The sequence below is a fragment of the Engystomops pustulosus genome, chromosome 11 (assembly GCF_040894005.1).
Source record: "Engystomops pustulosus chromosome 11, aEngPut4.maternal, whole genome shotgun sequence".
Classification (NCBI taxonomy): domain Eukaryota; kingdom Metazoa; phylum Chordata; class Amphibia; order Anura; family Leptodactylidae; genus Engystomops; species Engystomops pustulosus.
In genome coordinates, this window is record NC_092421.1 from 73,488,165 (window position 1) to 73,507,563 (window position 19,399).

Sequence of the window (19,399 nt, forward strand, 5' to 3'; positions counted from 1 at the left end):
GAGCACCTGGGCTCTTGTGAGGGTCCAGGCCTATACAGACAGGGGGGCTCGGCACCTAGACTATGGCTTTTGGGGGGTATGTTCTCATCCACATGCTCAGAGAATAGGATATATATAGAGGATATCCAGTACTGGTGACGAGTTGTCGGTGCGGTGTGTGGGATCCGTTTCCCTGCGCCTGTGGTGTCGTAGCTCCATAGAAATCTTATATGTGGCGAGGCTGTGGCAGGCAGCAATCATCCAGTCACTTAGATGCCTGCAAGCAGATTATATACATTATCCCAGGTTCTATATGGCGCTCTGTGATCCGGGGGATGGCGCCAGCTAACAATTACACCAAACCTGTGGGTGTGGGGGAAAAGTGAATAACTGAGGACTCAATATAATAATCCATATCCTGTGAGGGGCGCAGCAACATCGCCATCCACTCATTTTGTGTGTATATATATATATGTATATATACACCGTGTATATGAGCGGTTGAATGATGATGTCACAGCGAGTAGTGACCATCAGGACTCTCGCTTATTACACACTACATAACACCCTAGGTGTGATGGCTAAGGCAGGTGAAGTTGTCACCCAGCTTTCCCAGAGCTCAGAGTGGCAGATTAATGTAGTCATGCGTATCGATTAGGATCGCTTGGTTCTGTGTGATGGATACTGCCCCACACATCATGAAAGAAGGATCTGCGGACATGAGGAGTCTCTCAGTAATTACATCTGTAGTTTTATGGCTCCTCTCTCCATAAACCATAAGGAGGCCGCATCCTAATTATCCCGATCCTGTACACTCTATTGTCTTCTAAGCAGAAACCTCTTCACCATTTACAACCCGCAGTATAATCACCAATTATCATCCTGTGCTACTAATTATCCATCCAAATACACAACCAGCCTGCCTCCTCCACAAATTATAAAGGAACGTATCTACATAATGTGTCTGACGTAGTCACAGCCGCTGCCCCCTACCTGTATATCCTGTGTGAGAGGTAGTCACAGCCCCGCCCCCTGCCTGTATATCCTGTGTGAGAGGTAGTCACAGCCCCGCCCCCTGCCTGTATATCCTGTGTGAGAGGTAGTCACAGCCCCGCCCCCTGCCTGTATATCCTGTGTGAGAGGTAGTCACAGCCACGCGCCCTGCCTGTATATCCTGTGTGAGAGGTAGTCACAGCCCCGCCCCCCTGCCTGTATATCCTGTGTGAGAGGTAGTCACAGCCCCGCCCCCCTGCCTGTATATCCTGTGTGAGAGGTAGTCACAGCCCGCCCCTGCCTGTATATAATATGTGAGAGGTAGTCACAGCCCCGCCCCCTGCCTGTATATCCTGTGTGAGAGGTAGTCACAGCCCCGCCCCCTGCCTGTATATCCTGTGTGAGAGATAGTCACAGCCCCGCCCCCTGCCTGTATATCCTGTGTGAGAGATAGTCACAGCCCCGCCCCCTGCCTGTATATCCTGTGTGAGGTAATCACAGCCCCGCCCCCTGCCTGTATATCCTGTGTGAGAGGTAGTCACAACCCCGCCCCCTGCCTGTATATCCTGTGTGAGAGGTAGTCACAGCCCCGCCCCCTGCCTGTATATCCTGTGTGAGAGGTAGTCACAGCCCCGCCCCCTGCCTGTATATCCTGTGTGAGAGGTAGTCACAGCCCCGCCCCCTGCCTGTATATCCTGTGTGAGAGGTAGTCACAGCCCCGCCCCCTGCCTGTATATCCTGTGTGAGAGGTAGTCACAGCCCCGCCCCCTGCCTGTATATCCTGTGTGAGAGGTAGTCACAGCCCCGCCCCCTGCCTGTATATCCTGTGTGAGAGGTAGTCACAACCTGTACTCATTGGATCCTGCAGCTCTTACTCTCATATGGTCATACATTTCCCCAGCATTGAGCCCTCGGTGGTTAATTGTTGCCTTTTCTCTGTGTATTTTTGAGCTTTCCGTTGAGTCAGACAATGTTGTTTTTGTCGCTCTAACAATCACTTACAGTTCAATCCAACTCGTCACCGAGAGACCTGACAGCAAAACGAGCGGCAAATATTAATCTATTGTCAAGGAAAATACAAGTCCCGAATCTTTCCATCTCATGGCGCATTTTACAGCGAGAGCGCGCGGCTGAAATTATAGAGTGTTGTCTGAAACCGGTGATAATGACACAGGAGAGTCCATCGCCCGCGACAATTACCGCTAAAAGGGTTCAAGCGTATCGGGGCGGCGGAGACGCTGATGAAAAACCTGCAGAAAGACGACGAGATCGTGAGACATAACAATGCAAATCCATGAGTCGTCCTTATATGGCAGTGAAATAAGAGAGATTAGATTGTGAGCTCCTGGAATCAGGAATGATGAGTGTGATGCATAGGCCCACATTTATTAAAGCCTTGTTTGTGAAAACTGTTTGCACGTGTATTTATACAGTGTCCGAGACACATTTGTGCACTATTGCACAAAATTCTGCACATTAAGGGGGCGTTCCGGTGCTCCGTTGGAGCACATTTAACATGCAGAGTCCTTCAGAATTGTGTTGCACTTGTTAAAGGTGCACCAAAAAAAATGTTGGTGCACCCTATCGGTGCAGTGCAGGTGGCACCAGATTCATAAATGTAAATGAGCCCCTTTGTGTGTGGTAGGGAGATTACATTGTGAGTCTCTGTGGACAGGGGTGATACGTTATGTGCAGTTGAAGTTTTGTGCTGTTCCTACGCATTTCTTTGGATTTTCCCATGTACAGACTTTGCTGCTGAGGTTGTGCTATCTGGTGGCTGCTTCTCCCCCGCCCCCCTTCTGGACCCCACTATCATCAGTCCTGGTCACTGGGGGGGCTACAATCCAGCTCATTATCTCGGTATCTGCACTGCTTTGTTTTTCCGCTGAGACCATTTATACAAGAGAACATGTTGTATTGTAAGATATCAGCGAGCAGCGGCCTGTAATCTGCACCGAACGCTGATCTCTGCTCCAGTTTTACCAATGAAAAAATATTTTGTTCTTTGTTTGTGGGGAAGGGGGGGGAGCAAAACATCTCCATGTCTCCTGCAGGAATCTCTGACAAGTAGTGTGTGAGCTCCGGCGGCGGGTTGTCGACACAACGGATATCAGTGCATTTCTCTCAGTCATCAGCTGCACCCACTTTGCACAGAGGGCCTTGACACAGTCGTCCCATTAGTACCAGAACCCAATAAGTCGCTGCTAAGAACCAACATGGAGGAGCAGCCTCTGCTGTGATAATGGCGCAGTGCTGCCCCAGAGGGCGCCATTTATCACTTATGATTAGGAGCAGAGCCAAATCTGGAAATAAGAAGAGGGTGACACGATGCCGCTCACGCTGAGCTCCCCGAAACACGTGGACACGCCCCCCTGTGGGTTTATGACCACAAGTGCCGTGATAATCATTGATGCATTTCATATTATCTCTAAGATATTAACCCATAATGCAACCAGCACACACTATACAAATGCAAATAGCAGAATAGTGAATGCAGCTCTGGAAGTGTGGCTCAGCTGTGAGGAGCACAATACAGAAAGCCCAGGAAAGAACACAATGGTAACTTTTTGCCAATACATTTTGTGACAATAGTCTGCAGTCTTCAGCACTGCGGCTGCTGTGGAACTACAACTCCCAGCATGAACATGTTTGGGACTGTACTCAGAAATCCCAACACAAGCGCCTCAAGGATGCTAGGAGGTATAGTAGCATAACAGTTGGAATGTTTAAGGTTGTTGACCCCCATCTGCTAGATCACTTCTTACTAATGGCAGTCACATTTTTACCTTTACTCCGGTCACATCCAGAGCTGCAGTCATATATTACATTTATATAATATCCTTTACTACAGTTGCTTCCAAAGCTGCAGTCACAATCCATCAACCCCCCCAAATCATATGATGGATGTAATTCCCCAGCATCCTCAGCAGAGACCATGTGTATGACATCCATCAGTGCTCTCTATTACTATGACTAATTAATTGTCTGTCATTGTGCATTGATCGCTCGCACTTGCACATCATGTTGCTCCATACTGGATTGTAGGTGAGGGTCCATGCCTGTGATGGACAGGTATTTTTCAGGATGGGGGTTTCTGTGAGCATCAGTTCCCCCTTCCGCTCATCCTTGGAGGGGTATCATAAGCTGTGCAGATTATTGGGGGAACCTGATATCTGCAGAAGGTACAAGATCGCTGGGTACCTACAAAGTAGTAAAGGCATCCAGTGCCTCAGGCCTCAATAATGGCTTGAGAGTTCTAGAGCAAGGATTACACAAAGCTGATGTGTTGTTACAGTGCATCAGTGTAGTCATTCATTTGAGAGGTAATGGCAACATCAAGGTAACCTGAGGTCATTGGTTAGTGTAGTCATCAGAAGATCTCATTGGTGCAACCTTAGTCATCAGCTCTATCAGAAGATCTCAGGATGTAACTGTGGTTGGTGACACAAAATCACATGGATGTAGTGCTCTGGATGAGGGTGTGGCTGCAGAGGTCTATTCTTGGTGAGGGCGTGGCTGTGGATGCAGAGGTCTACTCTTGGTGAGGGCGTGGCTGTGGATGCAGCGGTCTACTCTTGGTGAGGGCGTGGCTGTGGATGCAGAGGTCTACTCTTGGTGAGGGCGTGGCTGTGGATGCAGTGCTCTGGATGAGGGTGTGGCTGTGGATGCAGAGGTCTACTCTTGGTGAGGGCGTGGCTGTGGATGCAGTGCTCTGGATGAGGGCGTGGCTGTGGATGCAGTGCTCTGGATAAGGGCGTGGCTGTGGATGCAGTGCTCTGGATAAGGGCGTGGCTGTGGATGCAGTGCTCTGGATGAGGGCGTGGCTGTGGATGCAGTGCTCTGGATGAGGGCGTGGCTGTGGATGCAGTGCTCTGGATGAGGGCGTGGCTGTGGATGCAGTGCTCTGGATGAGGGCGTGGCTGTGGATGCAGTGCTCTGGATGAGGGCGTGGCTGTGGATGCAGTGCTCTGGATGAGGGCGTGGCTGTGGATGCAGTGCTCTGGATGAGGGCGTGGCTGTGGATGCAGTGCTCTGGATGAGGGCGTGGCTGTGGATGCAGTGCTCTGGATGAGGGCGTGGCTGCACATGTCCTAGTCTGAATGATCTTTTTGTGGATGGGTCTCAGGCCTCCCTCCATTTACCAGACACAAGGAGCTGCAAGAAGAGAGTTTTGATAAACATGGCGCCCTCTGTGTGCTGCTCCAGCACGTTACTGCATGTGACCTACAGAAGCGCTCCCCCCCCCCAGACAGGATGGGGTTAATCGGTGACCCAATTGTTGTTAACTTTGATCTGTAATTTTTCTTGAAGAAATCTCGTCTTCCCAGCGGAAACGCAGCGGCTGATTAACATCTTCTCTGAGACGCGGCGTTTGCTAATAAGAAAAAAGCCAATTAACTGCTTTGTATTACTCAGCAATTTGGAGAAAACCGTTACCTGAATCAAATTAAAGGGGTCACCGGGGACCCCAGCCATGAACAATGGGGGCAACTTCTAGGGAGGCCAGGAGGTGGGACTGAACCGCAGCAGAACATTGCAACCTGGTGGATCACATGAACCCTGCAGAGTTTACCCATATATGTTAGTCTATTACTCTCTGTTATCAGCCATTTAATCCAGGAGAGATGTGACTGTACAGTGGTGGGGTGGGGGGGTTACAATCTATTACTCTCTGTTATCAACCATTCCATCATAGGTAGAGGGGACTGTACAGGGGGGATACAATCTATTACTCTCTGTTATCAGCCATTACATCCCGGGGTGAGGAGACTGTACAGGGGGGATACAATCCATCACTTCTGAATATAAGGGGTTGCCCTCCTGCGGAGTTTATAATCTTGCAGATGCTCGATATATGTGTGCGGCGCCGCCGGCTCTGGAACAATAGATATAAAATATGAATGCCTTTTTCTCTTCTTGGAGCAGAGATTATAAAAGTGAGATGAAATGTGAGATGGGAGCATTAAAAAATCATCCAAACAAAGGGATCGGCCGCGAATCAGGATTTACTAGCAATGTTCTGCATTGCACATCCCTTTAAGACGGCCTAGATCTCACTACGGAGTGCAACCCGTATATACAGCTTCTTACGCTGTCTGTGCAAACGCAGCTCTGAGCGTATCTGAACATCTAAGGGCCATAAAAAGTGAAGAATAAAGTTCCTGAATTCTCTTCTCATACATTACAGGCATTACAGGGGATGCACCACCCCCAATTCCACTTCTCTGGACATGCTTTGTGCAGACTCACGCCCAGGGGGCATCATGCAACCCAAATGCTAACAGACGCCCCTGGAAATATGCAAATACGTTTTCCTAGATGGGACAAGGAAAACCACGCCTATTTTCTATATTGTAAGGCAGTCCCCTTACCATCAAGCATTTCCTACAGGACGTAGGATTATAATGTTATTAGTCTTCCTGAAAGTCATGCTTGATGGTTGCCTGCCTTACAGGGTAGCAAAAAAGGTGTGGTTTTCCCTCTTCCGTTTTTTTTGCATATTTCTTATTTGCATATTTCCAAAGAATCCCTAGAGGGACATCAATGGCAGTAAGTCTCCACGTGCCTGCAAGGCGGCCTTTATTGGCAAACTCTCTGTAAGAAGAACTCTTACTCCCTGAATCAAAGCCTTTGAAATGTTTAACTGCAGTTTAAATTAAAAAAAAAAATTAAAATTTGTGACTGGAGCACAAAGTATGCCATACTGTACAGTGAAGGTGGCGTCCATGATTTGAGGGGTTCTGTGCGGGGTCGCCTGCCGTTGTCCTCTGATTGACCTGCAGAAGAAGAGAAAGAAACGTCTTACAATGTGTGCGGATTGGCTGGGATATTAATGTTGGTAATATTATCTGTGCAGTCACATGACTTCTCTGTAGGATGCAGAGAGTCATAAATATCCTGTAAGTGCAGAATGTGATGTCGGGAGCCTCCGCGCTGCTGCCACATTATAGGAGCTGGAAATATAACGGGGGATCTGTGGGAGACTGCCGTGCCGTCTGATGGCGCTGAAAATCGTTGCCATGTTTTTGGATCACGAGCTCAGAAAGCCTGGCACTGAATATGTAGTATCTATGGAGGGAGGAAAATATCTGAAGATCTGGGCCGTCAGCGGTCAATCTTATCCCATATACAATCCCTTTGCATTCATCCTGTCCTTGTGGATCCATTAAAGGACACCTGTCATCAGGTCTGTGTCACTTGTCCTGTCACCACTACCTGTTGGAGAAGCTCACAAGGATCCCATCCCAGTCTTTAACTATTCAGTTCATACATTAATCATTATAAAATCATCTTTCCTTATTATGTAAATGAGGCTGGTCACATGGTCAGAGGCAGTGATGTCACCCATGTCACCCCTCCCCCCCGCTCATGTCTGTGTGTGATGTATAGTAAGGTATTGCTAGTGTCTGTGCTGCATCTGCTGACATGTTCTGTCCTCCTAATACACAGACATCAGCTACACAAGTACCTGACATGTTCTGCTATAACATGGCTGCATCCTGGAGCTGTTGTATCTCTCCTATACACACACAGGCTGCAGCACCAGCCACCAGCAAGCACATGGAGCAGCCATTACACCATTATACCTCACATCATTATACAGGCTGTCAGTCAAGCACTAGGGGTGTGGCTTTACCTCCCACTCATGAATAAGCTGGACAGCTTGAATATGCTAATGCTTCATTGGACATTTTACAGGTCATTTGCATACAGCTTTAGGACCTCATTGCTTAGATTTACAGGCATGTAGAGGGACAATGAAGGGATAGAGGCAATGCTCTCTAATGGCAGTTTATGAAAATCTATTTAGATTAGAGGGTTATTTTGCATGACGGGTTCTCTTTAAGGGTTATGTGGTCAGAACATAGATCATAGGTCTCCCCAACATGGATCATCCGCTGGTGACCTGCAGTAGTGCAGCACACAGAATCCTCGAGTTGCAGACTGTTCACACTGGACCAGTCATGAGGTACCACAGTGTAGACCACTAGTTATTTCTCTCTGCCCCCCCCCCAGTGTTGTGGAGGGGCTTTATTCAGTTTTCTGTCCTCAGACAGGCGGTCTTGGCTGTCACATCTATCGAGCGCTTATAGGCTCGTCCAGGCTGCCATGGTCTTATCACAGTGTCTCTAACGCAAGGCTGCCCTGCGTCTCTTTGCCATCACTCCCAAGTCTGGGCCACAATCCCATTGTCCTCCATGACTCAGCCCCCGCCTCGGACCCCCTCCTCTGCACTCGATGAGTGCGGTCGTGGTCTGCACGTATTTTCTCTGTATTGGAGTCCTAACATTAGTGATCAGTGCAGTAAATGCATCACGTGATCTGCCGCCGCATGCCAAGAAAGCAATTAGGAGATTGGATGGAGAAATTAAGGATTGATGCGTCTCTCTTCTTTTCGCCAGCCAAATCATTCTTCTGGAGGGGAGAGGGGGGGGGAAGTTTAACGGGACCTGGGATGTATTATCTAAAAACTGAAAATCGGATACCAGCGAACACAGACAACGGTGGGGGAAGGGACAGCGCTGCCGGACAATGGTCCAATAATACACTCCGGCTCTGAATGGTCGCCTGTCCATCAACTGTAAGAGCCACAGGGAGAAAAGAAAGTGCCACCACCACCACATGGAAGAGGTGAAACTTAAAGGGCATCTACCACCAGGATGAAGGACTTCATGCAAATGAACCTGAGGGGCTCCAGGCTCCATAGGTGTTAATGGCGCATGGAACCCCTCAGGCTCATTTGCATGCAGTCCTGCATCCTGGTGGTAGATGTCCTTTAAGGGACCCTAATGTGAAATCTTGTATGTAATGTAAAATGTATGGTTTATAGCGCAGGTCTGTGTAAGGAGGAGAATCCTTATAGACCCCCTGAGGTTCCCTGGTGCGGCCCCCTCTACACTCCTACCCCACAGTCCTCTGACGTCTCCAATAATCAAATAAAATTCTGCATCTTTCTAAATTCCTGTTTCTTGCGGTCAGTGAAAAAAGAACATTCTCCATGGTGAGGGTCTCCTGCAGTGTGACTATATACAGGGGGAGCAGTGCCCCATGGTGAGGGGTCTCCTGCAGTGTGACTATATACAGGGGGAGCAGTGCACCATGGTGAGGGTCTCCTGCAGTGTGACTATATACAGGGGGAGCAGTGCCCCCATGGTGAGGGTCTCCTGCAGTGTGACTATATACAGGGGGAGCAGTGCCCCATGGTGAGGGTCTCCTGCAGTGTGACTATATACAGGGGGAGCAGTGCCCCATGGTGAGGGGTCTCCTGCAGTGTGACTATATACAGGGGGAGCAGTGCCCCCATGGTGAGGGTCTCCTGCAGTGTGACTATATACAGGGGGAGCAGTGCCCCCATGGTGAGGGTCTCCTGCAGTGTGACTATATGCAGGGGGAGCAGTGCCCCCATAGTCAGGGGTCTCCTGCAGTGTGACTATATACAGGGGGAGCAGTGCCCCATGGTGAGGGGCTCCTGCAGTGTGACTATATACAGGGGGAGCAGTGCCCCATGGTGAGGGGTCTCCTGCAGTGTGACTATATACAGGGGGAGCAGTGCCCCATGGTGAGGGGTCTCCTGCAGTGTGACTATATACAGGGGGAGCAGTGCCCCCATGGTGAGGGTCTCCTGCAGTGTGACTATATACAGGGGGAGCAGTGCCCCCCTGGTGAGGGGTCTACTGCAGTGTGACTATATACAGGGGGAGCAGTGCCCCCATGGTGAGGGTCTCCTGCAGTGTGACTATATACAGGGGGAGCAGTGCCCCATGGTGAGGGTCTCCTGCAGTGTGACTATATACAGGGGGAGCAGTGCCCCCATGGTGAGGGGTCTCCTGCAGTGTGACTATATACAGGGGGAGCAGTGCCCCCATGGTGAGGGGTCTCCTGCAGTGTGACTATATACAGGGGGAGCAGTGCCCCCATGGTGAGGGTCTCCTGCAGTGTGACTATATACAGGGGGAGCAGTGCCCCCATGGTGAGGGGTCTCCTGCAGTGTGACTATATACAGGGGGAGCAGTGCCCCCATAGTCAGGGGTCTCCTGCAGTGTGACTATATACAGGGGGAGCAGTGCCCCACGGTGAGGGTCTCCTGCAGTGTGACTATATACAGGGGGAGCAGTGCCCCCATGGTGAGGGGTCTCCTGCAGTGTGACTATATACAGGGGGAGCAGTGCCCCCATAGTAAGGGGTCTCCTGCAGTGTGACTATATACAGGGGGAGCAGTGCCCCACGGTGAGGGTCTCCTGCAGTGTGACTATATACAGGGGGAGCAGTGCCCCATGGTGAGGGGTCTCCTGCAGTGTGACTATATACAGGGGGAGCAGTGCCCCCATGGTGAGGGGTCTCCTGCAGTGTGACTATATACAGGGGGAGCAGTGCCCCATGGTGAGGGGTCTCCTGCAGTGTGACTATATACAGGGGGAGCAGTGCCCCATGGTGAGGGGTCTCCTGCAGTGTGACTATATACAGGGGGAGCAGTGCCCCCATGGTGAGGGTCTCCTGCAGTGTGACTATATACAGGGGGAGCAGTGCCCCCATGGTGAGGGTCTCCTGCAGTGTGACTATATGCAGGGGGAGCAGTGCCCCCATAGTCAGGGGTCTCCTGCAGTGTGACTATATACAGGGGGAGCAGTGCCCCATGGTGAGGGGCTCCTGCAGTGTGACTATATACAGGGGGAGCAGTGCCCCATGGTGAGGGGTCTCCTGCAGTGTGACTATATACAGGGGGAGCAGTGCCCCATGGTGAGGGGTCTCCTGCAGTGTGACTATATACAGGGGGAGCAGTGCCCCCATGGTGAGGGTCTCCTGCAGTGTGACTATATACAGGGGGAGCAGTGCCCCCCTGGTGAGGGGTCTACTGCAGTGTGACTATATACAGGGGGAGCAGTGCCCCCATGGTGAGGGGTCTCCTGCAGTGTGACTATATACAGGGGAAGCAGTGCACCATGGTGAGGGGTCTCCTGCAGTGTGACTATATACAGGGGGAGCAGTGCCCCCATAGTCAGGGGTCTCCTGCAGTGTGACTATATACAGGGGGAGCAGTGCCCCATGGTGAGTGGTCTCCTGCAGTGTGACTATATACAGGGGGAGCAGTGCCCCATGGTGAGGGTCTCCTGCAGTGTGACTATATACAGGGGGAGCAGTGCCCCATGGTGAGGGGTCTCCTGCAGTGTGACTATATACAGGGGGAGCAGTGCCCCATGGTGAGGGGTCTCCTGCAGTGTGACTATATACAGGGGGAGCAGTGCCCCCATGGTGAGGGTCTCCTGCAGTGTGACTATATACAGTGGGAGCAGTGCCCCATGGTGAGTGGTCTCCTGCAGTGTGACTATATACAGGGGGAGCAGTGCCCCCATGGTGAGGGTCTCCTGCAGTGTGACTATATACAGGGGGAGCAGTGCCCCATGGTGAGGGGTCTCCTGCAGTGTGACTATATACAGGGGGAGCAGCGCCCCCATAGTCAGGGGTCTCCTGCAGTGTGACTATATACAGGGGGAGCAGTGCCCCCATGGTGAGGCTCTCCTGCAGTGTGACTATATACCGGGGGAGCAGTGCCCCCATGGTGAGGGTCTCCTGCAGTGTGACTATATACAGGGGGAGCAGTGCCCCCATGGTGAGGGTCTCCTGCAGTGTGACTATATACAGGGGGAGCAGTGCCCCCATGGTGAGGGGTCTGCTGCAGTGTGACTATATACAGGGGGAGCAGTGCCCCATGGTGAGGGGTCTACTGCAGTGTGACTATATACAGGGGGAGCAGTGCCCCCATGGTGAGGGGTCTGCTGCAGTGTGACTATATACAGGGGGAGCAGTGCTCCATGGTGAGGGGTCTGCTGCAGTGTGACTATATACAGGGGGAGCAGTGCACCATGGTGAGGGGTCTCCTGCAGTGTGACTATATACAGGGGGAGCAGTGCACCATGGTGAGGGGTCTCCTGCAGTGTGACTATATACAGGGGGAGCAGTGCCCCATGGTGAGGGGTCTCCTGCAGTGTGACTATATACAGGGGGAGCAGTGCCCCCATGGTGAGGGTCTCCTGCAGTGTGAATATATACAGGGGGAGCAGTGCCCCCATGGTGAGGGTCTCCTGCAGTATGACTATATACAGGGGGAGCAGTGCCCCCATGGTGAGGGTCTCCTGCAGTGTGACTATATACAGGGGGAGCAGTGCACCATGGTGAGGGTCTCCTGCAGTGTGACTATATACAGGGGGAGCAGTGCCCCCATGGTGAGGGTCTCCTGCAGTGTGACTATATACAGGGGGAGCAGTGCACCATGGTGAGGGTCTCCTGCAGTGTGACTATATACAGGGGGAGCAGTGCCCCCATGGTGAGGGGTCTGCTGCAGTGTGACTATATACAGGGGGAGCAGTGCCCCCCTGGTGAGGGGTCTCCTGCAGTGTGACTATATACAGGGGGAGCAGTGCCCCCATGGTGAGGGGTCTCCTGCAGTGTGACTATATACAGGGGGAGCAGTGCCCCCATGGTGAGGGGTCTCCTGCAGTGTGACTATATACAGGGGGAGCAGTGCCCCCATAGTCAGGGGTCTCCTGCAGTGTGACTATATACAGGGGGAGCAGTGCCCCCATGGTGAGGGGTCTCCTGCAGTGTGACTATATACAGGAGGAGCAGTGCCCCATGGTGAGGGTCTCCTGCAGTGTGACTATATACAGGGGGAGCAGTGCCCCCATGGTGAGGGTCTCCTGCAGTGTGACTATATACAGGGGGAGCAGTGCCCCCATAGTGAGGGTCTCCTGCAGTGTGACTATATACAGGGGGAGCAGTGCCCCCATGGTGAGGGTCTCCTGCAGTGTGACTATATACAGGGGGAGCAGTGCCCCCATGGTGAGGGTCTCCTGCAGTGTGACTATATACAGGGGGAGCAGTGCCCCCATGGTGAGGGTCTCCTGCAGTGTGACTATATACAGGGGGAGCAGTGTCCCCATGGTGAGGGGTCTCCTGCAGTGTGACTATATACAGGGGGAGCAGTGCCCCCATGGTGAGGGTCTCCTGCAGTGTGACTATATACAGGGGGAGCAGTGTCGCCATGGTGAGGGGTCTCCTGCAGTGTGACTATATACAGGGGGAGCAGTGCCCCCATGGTGAGGGGTCTCCTGCAGTGTGACTATATACAGGGGGAGCAGTGCCCCATGGTGAGGGTCTCCTGCAGTGTGACTATATACAGGGGGAGCAGTGCCCCATGGTGAAGGGGCTCCTGCAGTGTGACTATATACAGGGGGAGCAGTGCCCCATGGTGAGGGGTCTCCTGCAGTGTGACTATATACAGGGGGATCAGTGCCCCCATGGTGAGGGTCTCCTGCAGTGTGACTATATACAGGGGGAGCAGTGCCCCCCTGGTGAGGGGTCTACTGCAGTGTGACTATATACAGGGGGAGCAGTGCCCCCATAGTAAGGGGTCTCCTGCAGTGTGACTATATACAGGGGGAGCAGTGCCCCATGGTGAGGGGTCTCCTGCAGTTTGACTATATACAGGGGGAGCAGTGCCCCATGGTGAGGGGTCTCCTGCAGTGTGACTATATACAGGGGGAGCAGTGCCCCATGGTGAGGGTCTCCTGCAGTGTGACTATATACAGGGGGAGCAGTGCCCCCATGGTGAGTGGTCTCCTGCATTGTGACTATATACAGGGGGAGCAGTGCCCCATGGTGAGGGGTCTCCTGCAGTGTGACTATATACAGGGGGAGCAGTGCCCCATGGTGAGGGGTCTCCTGCAGTGTGACTATATACAGGGGGAGCAGTGCCCCATGGTGAGGGGTCTTCTCCAGTCTGACTATATACAGGGGGAGCAGTGCACCCATGCTGAGGGGTCTCCTGCAGTTTGACTATATACAGGGGGAGCAGTGCACCCATGGTGAGGGGTCTCCTGCAGTGTGACTATATACAGGGGGAGCAGTGCCCCCATAGTCAGGGGTCTCCTGCAGTGTGACTATATACAGGGGGATCAGTGCCCCCATGGTGAGGGTCTCCTGCAGTGTGACTATATACAGGGGGAGCAGTGCCCCATGGTGAGGGGTCTCCTGCAGTGTGACTATATACAGGGGGAGCAGTGCCCCATGGTGAGGGGTCTCCTGCAGTGTGACTATATACAGGGGGAGCAGTGCCCCCATGGTGAGGGTCTCCTGCAGTGTGACTATATACAGGGGGAGCAGTGCCCCCATAGTAAGGGGTCTCCTGCAGTGTGACTATATACAGGGGGAGCAGTGCCCCATGGTGAGGGGTCTCCTGCAGTGTGACTATATACAGGGGGAGCAGTGCCCCATGGTGAGGGGTCTCCTGCAGTGTGACTATATACAGGGGGAGCAGTGCCCCCATGGTGAGTGGTCTCCTGCATTGTGACTATATACAGGGGGAGCAGTGCCCCATGGTGAGGGTCTCCTGCAGTGTGACTATATACAGGGGGAGCAGTGCCCCATGGTGAGGGGTCTTCTCCAGTCTGACTATATACAGGGGGAGCAGTGCCCCCATGCTGAGGGGTCTCCTGCAGTTTGACTATATACAGGGGGAGCAGTGCACCCATGGTGAGGGGTCTCCTGCAGTGTGACTATATACAGGGGGAGCAGTGCACCCATGGTGAGGGTCTCCTGCAGTGTGACTATATACAGGGGGATCAGTGCCCCCATGGTGAGGGTCTCCTGCAGTGTGACTATATACAGGGGGATCAGTGCCCCCATGGTGAGGGTCTCCTGCAGTGTGACTATATACAGGGGGAGCAGTGCCCCATGGTGAGGGGTCTCCTGCAGTGTGACTATATACAGGGGGAGCAGTGCCCCATGGTGAGGGGTCTCCTGCAGTGTGACTATATACAGGGGGAGCAGTGCCCCCATGGTGAGGGTCTCCTGCAGTGTGACTATATACAGGGGGAGCAGTGCCCCCCTGGTGAGGGGTCTACTGCAGTGTGACTATATACAGGGGGAGCAGTGCCCCCCTGGTGAGGGTCTCCTGCAGTGTGACTATATACAGGGGGAGCAGTGCCCCATGGTGAGGGTCTCCTGCAGTGTGACTATATACAGGGGGATCAGTGCCCCCATGGTGAGGGTCTCCTGCAGTGTGACTATATACAGGGGGAGCAGTGCCCCATGGTGAGGGGTCTCCTGCAGTGTGACTATATACAGGGGGAGCAGTGCCCCATGGTGAGGGTCTCCTGCAGTGTGACTATATACAGGGGGAGCAGTGCCCCCATGGTGAGGGGTCTCCTGCTGTGTGACTATATACAGGGGGAGCAGTGCCCCCATAGTCAGGGGTCTCCTGCAGTGTGACTATATACAGGGGGAGCAGTGCCCCCCTGGTGAGGGTCTCCTGCAGTTTGACTATATACAGGGGGAGCAGTGCCCCCCTGGTGAGTGGTCTCCTGCATTGTGACTATATACAGGGGGAGCAGTGCCCCATGGTGAGGGGTCTCCTGCAGTGTGACTATATACAGGGGGAGCAGTGCCCCATGGTGAGGGGTCTCCTGCAGTGTGACTATATACAGGGGGAGCAGTGCCCCATGGTGAGGGGTCTTCTCCAGTCTGACTATATACAGGGGGAGCAGTGCACCCATGGTGAGGGGTCTCCTGCAGTGTGACTATATACAGGGGGAGCAGTGCCCCCATAGTCAGGGGTCTCCTGCAGTGTGACTATATACAGGGGGAGCAGTGCCCCATGGTGAGGGGTCTTCTCCAGTCTGACTATATACAGGGGGAGCAGTGCACCCATGGTGAGGGGTCTCCTGCAGTGTGACTATATACAGGGGGATCAGTGCCCCCATGGTGAGGGTCTCCTGCAGTGTGACTATATACAGGGGGAGCAGTGCCCCATGGTGAGGGGTCTCCTGCAGTGTGACTATATACAGGGGGAGCAGTGCACCATGGTGAGGGTCTCCTGCAGTGTGACTATATACAGGGGAGCAGTGCACCATGGTGAGGGGTCTCCTGCAGTGTGACTATATACAGGGGGAGCAGTGCCCCCATGGTGAGGGGTCTCCTGCAGTGTGACTATATACAGGGGGAGCAGTGCCCCATGGTGAGGGGTCTCCTGCAGTGTGACTATATACAGGGGGAGCAGTGCCCCCATGGTGAGGGTCTCCTGCAGTGTGACTATATACAGGGGGAGCAGTGCCCCCATAGTCAGGGGTCTCCTGCAGTGTGACTATATACAGGGGGAGCAGTGCCCCATGGTGAGGGTCTCCTGCAGTGTGACTATATACAGGGGGAGCAGTGCCCCCATGGTGAGGGTCTGCAGCAGTGTGACTATATACAGGGGGAGCAGTGCACCTTGGTGAGGGGTCTCCTGCAGTGTGACTATATACAGGGGGAGCAGTGCCCCATGGTGAGGGGTCTCCTGCAGTGTGACTATATACAGTGGGAGCAGTGCCCCATGGTGAGGGGTCTCCTGCAGTGTGACTATATACAGGGGGAGCAGTGCCCCATGGTGAGGGTCTCCTGCAGTGTGACTATATACAGGGGGAGCAGTGCCCCATGGTGAGGGGTCTCCTGCAGTGTGACTATATACAGGGGGAGCAGTGCCCCCATAGTCAGGGGTCTCCTGCAGTGTGACTATATACAGGGGGAGCAGTGCACCATGGTGAGGGTCTCCTGCAGTGTGACTATATACAGGGGGAGCAGTGCCCCATGGTGAGGGTCTCCTGCAGTGTGACTATATACAGGGGGAGCAGTGCCCCCATGGTGAGGGTCTCCTGCAGTGTGACTATATACAGGGGGAGCAGTGCCCCCATGGTGAGGGGTCTCCTGCAGTGTGACTATATACAGGGGGAGCAGTGCCCCCATGGTGAGGGTCTCCTGCAGTGTGACTATATACAGGAGGAGCAGTGCCCCATGGTGAGGGTCTCCTGCAGTGTGACTATATACAGGAGGAGCAGTGCCCCATGGTGAGGGTCTCCTGCAGTGTGACTATATACAGGGGAAGCAGTGCCCCCATGGTGAGGGTCTCCTGCAGTGTGACTATATACAGGGGGAGCAGTGCCCCATGGTGAGGGGCTCCTGCAGTGTGACTATATACAGGGGGAGCAGTGCCCCCATGGTGAGGGGCTCCTGCAGTGTGACTATATACAGGGGGAGCAGTGCCCCCATGGTGAGGGTTTCCGGCAGTGTGACTATATACAGGGGGAGCAGTGCCCCCATGGTGAGGGGTCTCCTGCAGTGTGACTATATACCGGGGGAGCAGTGCCCCCATGGTGAGGGTCTCCTGCAGTGTGACTATATACAGGGGGAGCAGTGCCCCCATGGTGAGGGGCTCCTGCAGTGTGACTATATACAGGGGGAGCAGTGTCGCCATGGTGAGGGGTCTCCTGCAGTGTGACTATATACAGGGGGAGCAGTGCCCCCATGGTGAGGGGCTCCTGCAGTGTGACTATATACAGGGGGAGCAGTGTCGCCATGGTGAGGGGTCTCCTGCAGTGTGACTATATACAGGGGGAGCAGTGCCCCCATGGTGAGGGGTCTCCTGCAGTGTGACTATATACCGGGGGAGCAGTGCCCCCATGGTGAGGGGTCTCCTGCAGTGTGACTATATACAGGGGGATCAGTGCCCCCATGGTGAGGGTCTCCTGCAGTGTGACTATATACAGGGGGAGCAGTGCCCCCCTGGTGAGGGTCTCCTGCAGTGTGACTATATACAGGGGGAGCAGTGCCCCCATAGTCAGGGGTCTCCTGCAGTGTGACTATATACAGGGGGAGCAGTGCACCATGGTGAGGGTCTCCTGCAGTGTGACTATATACAGGGGGAGCAGTGCCCCCATGGTGAGTGGTCTCCTGCATTGTGACTATATACAGGGGGAGCAGTGCCCCATGGTGAGGGGTCTCCTGCAGTGTGACTATATACAGGGGGAGCAGTGCCCCATGGTGAGGGGTCTCCTGCAGTGTGACTATATACAGGGGGAGCAGTGCCCCATGGTGAGGGGTCTCCTGCAGTGTGACTATATACAGGGGGAGCAGTGCCCCATGGTGAGGGGTCTCCTGCAGTTTGACTATATACAGGGGGAGCAGTGCACCCATGGTGAGGGGTCTCCTGCAGCGTGACTATATACAGGGGGAGCAGTGCCCCCATAGTCAGGGGTCTCCTGCAGTGTGACTATATACAGGGGGATCAGTGCCCCCATGGTGAGGGTCTCCTGCAGTGTGACTATATACAGGGGGAGCAGTGCCCCATGGTGAGGGTCTCCTGCAGTCTGAGTATATACAGGGGGAGCAGTGCCCCATGGTGAGGGGTCTCCTGCAGTGTGACTATATAAAGGGGGAGCAGTGCCCCCATGGTGAGGGGTCTCCTGCAGTGTGACTATATACAGGGGGAGCAGTGCCCCCATGGTGAGGGGTCTCCTGCAGTGTGACTATATACAGGGGGAGCAGTGCCCCCATGGTGAGGGGTCTCCTGCAGTGTGACTATATACAGGGGGAGCAGTGCCCCATGGTGAGGGTCTCCTGCAGTGTGACTATATACAGGGGGAGCAGTGCCCCCATGGTGAGGGTCTCCTGCAGTGTGACTATATACAGGGGGAGCAGTGCCCCCATGGTGAGGGGTCTCCTGCAGTGTGACTATATACAGGGGGAGCAGTGCCCCATGGTGAGGGGTCTCCTGCAGTGTGACTATATACAGGGGGAGCAGTGCCCCATGGTGAGGGTCTCCTGCAGTGTGACTATATACAGGGGGAGCAGTGCACCCATGGTGAGGGTCTCCTGCAGTGTGACTATATACAGGGGGAGCAGTGCCCCCATGGTGAGGGTCTCCTGCAGTGTGACTATATACAGGGGGAGCAGTGCCCCCATAGTCAGGGGTCTCCTGCAGTGTGACTATATACAGGGGGAGCAGTGCCCCATGGTGAGGGGTCTCCTGCAGTGTGACTATATACAGGGGGAGCAGTGCCCCCATGGTGAGGGGTCTTCTCCAGTCTGACTATATACAGGGGGAGCAGTGCCCCCATGGTGAGGGGTCTGCTGCAGTGCGACTATATACAGGGGGAGCAGTGCCCCCATAGTCAGGGGTCTCCTGCAGTGTGACTATATACAGGGGGAGCAGTGCCCCCATGGTGAGGGGTCTGCTGCAGTGCGACTATATACAGGGGGAGCAGTGCCCCCATAGTCAGGGGTCTCCTGCAGTGTGACTATATACAGGGGGAGCAGTGCCCCATGGTGAGTGTTTTGCATGCAGCGGCCCCCATAAGGTCACATTGTATTCTGCAGCTCGTTTCCTTCTGCAAATACTGTAGCTCTGCTAATTATAATGGCGCGCTCTCATATAACTGTCTGCAGCGCAGCCATAACCGCTGATATACGAGCGCTCTCACTATTATAATTTGCTTCCATAAAAATAGGTTTGAAAAACAAATGAAAATCAGTAAAAATGGTCTTAAAAGCTTTTACTAACAAATGGCTTATTAAGAGAAGATCGTTTCTCGCTGCAAACCTGTTAGCCCAAATCATC

The 19,399-nt window shown here is 53.6% G+C and overlaps 1 protein-coding gene and 1 long non-coding RNA gene across 2 annotated transcripts in view; one reads left to right on the forward strand and one right to left on the reverse strand.

The window, feature by feature from the left end:
* The window catches only part of ATRNL1 (attractin like 1), a 313,371-nt gene that overhangs the window by 267,346 nt on the left and 26,626 nt on the right, over positions 1–19,399 (forward strand). The gene's annotated exons all lie outside the window — the stretch shown is intronic.
* LOC140106360 (uncharacterized) overlaps positions 6,536–19,399 on the reverse strand; it is a 67,844-nt gene continuing 54,980 nt past the window's right edge. The window contains exon 3 of the long non-coding RNA XR_011850769.1: positions 6,536–6,749. This is a non-coding gene — a long non-coding RNA (uncharacterized lncRNA). The remainder of the gene's footprint in view (positions 6,750–19,399) is intronic.